At 42.4% G+C, this 2500-nt stretch overlaps 1 protein-coding gene across 2 annotated transcripts in view; it reads left to right on the plus strand.

The window, feature by feature from the left end:
• The window catches only part of LOC143020399 (uncharacterized), a 466948-nt gene that overhangs the window by 447509 nt on the left and 16939 nt on the right, over positions 1 to 2500 (plus strand). The window lies entirely within an intron of this gene.

Below are 2500 nucleotides of genomic sequence, written 5' to 3' on the forward strand. Positions count from 1 at the left end.
TATTATTACTATTATTATTATAATTATTAGTAGTAGTATTATTGTTGTTATTATTATTATTATTATCATTATCATTATCATTATCATTATTATCATTATCATAATTATTATCATAATTATTATCATTATTATTATCATAATTATTATCATTATTGTTGTTATTATTATTGTTATCATTGTTATTACTATTATCATTATCAATATTATCATTATTATCATTAATACTGGGCACTGTAGGAATGGAGGTAAAGTGGAGATGTAGGATAAGGACGAGGGGTGGAAAAGTGTTGAAAGTGGAACAAATTAAACGAAGTGGAAGAAATGAAAGAATCTCAGAAGCTGAGGGAAGTATGGGTGGTAGTGGAGGATAAACGTGAAAGAGGATTGCTTTCAGAAAGAAGTGCGCAAAGACTGCACGTGGTAGGAGAAGAATAGGGAGATAACAAAAGGAGATACTTAAATGGTGGGGACGAAGAAAAAGCAAGCACATTAGGATTGGTTGCAAAATAGATTTAGGGAAGTATGTGCCGAGGTGCACAAGGAAGCAAGGGGAAGCTAAACAAGCACATGTCTTGTGGGAATGACAAACGTCATGAGAAATAGGTATCTGGAGATAAACGCAAAGGGAAGACTGTACGAAGAGGCGATTGTGCCAACGACACTGCATGATACAGACTTGGCTTTCAAGGTAGGAAGAAAGGGGGAGCCTAAATTTGCTATAGATGAAATGTTTAAGAAGTATGCTGGACATTACGAGAATAGGTAAAGTGAGGAATGAGGAGGTCAGGCAGAGAACAAGGGTGGAAAGGGTGGTGGCAGATAGTGCTTATCAAAGAATACTGGGATTGTTTGTGCACGTGAAAATAACGAGTGAAGAAAGACTCAGCAAAAAAGATTGTAAAAGGCAAAGGTGGATGGAGTGTACTTAAGGGGATGACCGAGAATGGGATGGATGGAGCAAAGGGGGCCTTGGGTACAAAGGAATGTCTTTACGAGCAGAGAAGAAATGCTTTTTCCCCCTTACAAAGGAGGTAGCCAAAAAAATCCCCAATTCCATCCTCACATACTTCACTCCCATTCACCCCCTCCCTCCCTCTTATCTTGGCTGTTCCTGGATGACAGGTCATCCTTGCTACTCGCCCACTGCCCTGGATCAGAAGCAATGTTGCAAGACAGAGCACATCCACAGCAAGGCCGCTTCATTTAATCGGCGACCCGCCCCCCTCTCCGTCCCCTCATGTAGGAAAAGAAAAGACGGGGAGAAATCCCCTCGGGCTGCGTCAAATTATTCCTCACACATACTCCCTCACCCCCCATCCCCCACCCACTCCCTTTCATGCATCACAGCATCATCCATACACAACCACTCTCCATTCACCCCTATCTTCTGTCTTCTCCCGTCCTTCCTCAACAGACATTCCTCTCTTTCCCAATGCCCATGAGGGGGCGACCAAGAATGAGATGGATGGGGTACAAAGGATTACAAAGGCGGAGTATACCGACAGGAGACCTTTTGATCCATATCCGACCTAGATATGGATCAAAATGTCTCCTGTCGGTATGCTCCGCCTTTGTAATCCTTTGTACCCCATCCATCTCATCCTTGGTCGCCCCCTCATTTTTACTCCTTTCCCCTCTACCTTCTACACCTCTTTTACTAATCTTTCTTCACTCATTCTTCCCATGTGTCGAAACCATCCTAATACTCTTTCATCAATCCTGTCTCCCAACTCCCTTTCCAACCCCATTCTCTTCCTCACCTCCTTGTTTCCCACTCTATCCAACTTAGTAACTGCTATCATACTTCTTGGGTACCTCATCTCAAACACATCCAAACTCCTCTCTTTCTCTCTTATGTTCCATGTTTATGTCCCATACAGTGTTTTCGGCACACTCACTCTTTCATACAATCTCCTCTTAGCATCCATTCCCAAATCTCTATTTCTCATAACACTTTTTAATCACCCAAGGCATTTACTTGCATCTCTCAATCCACAGTCTACCTCCACCTCCACTCCCCCCTTTCCCGCCACATTCACACCCAAGTATTTAAAGCTATCCACTTCCTCCAGTCTTTCTCCCTTAATACTCATTTCCAATCTGCTGCCAATTCTCCCCATGTACATCTCATCACCTTACTTTTACCCGCATTTATCTTCAACTTTCTTCTTTCGCACACCTTCCCAAACTCTGTCACTAACTTCCACAATTCCTCCTCTGATCCTGTCACAAGCGCAGTATCATCAGCAAACAACAACTGGCTTATCTCCCACTTTTCTCCATTTTCTTTAACCATCTCAAAATCCGACCCATTACCCTTGCGTTTACCTTTCGCACCACCCCATCCATGTATAAATTGAACAGCCAAGGTGAAATAACACATCCCTGGCGAAGAGATATTTGTGAGTGGATAATTATTCTGAGGGGATAAGAAATTGATGCGGCCCAAAGGGATATTTTCTTCTCTTGTAATTACTTGAGCAGGTAAGGAGGGAGGGTT

The sequence above is a fragment of the Oratosquilla oratoria genome, chromosome 39 (assembly GCF_046742065.1).
Source record: "Oratosquilla oratoria isolate Oo_2021 chromosome 39, ASM4674206v1, whole genome shotgun sequence".
Taxonomy (NCBI): Eukaryota; Metazoa; Arthropoda; class Malacostraca; order Stomatopoda; family Squillidae; genus Oratosquilla; species Oratosquilla oratoria.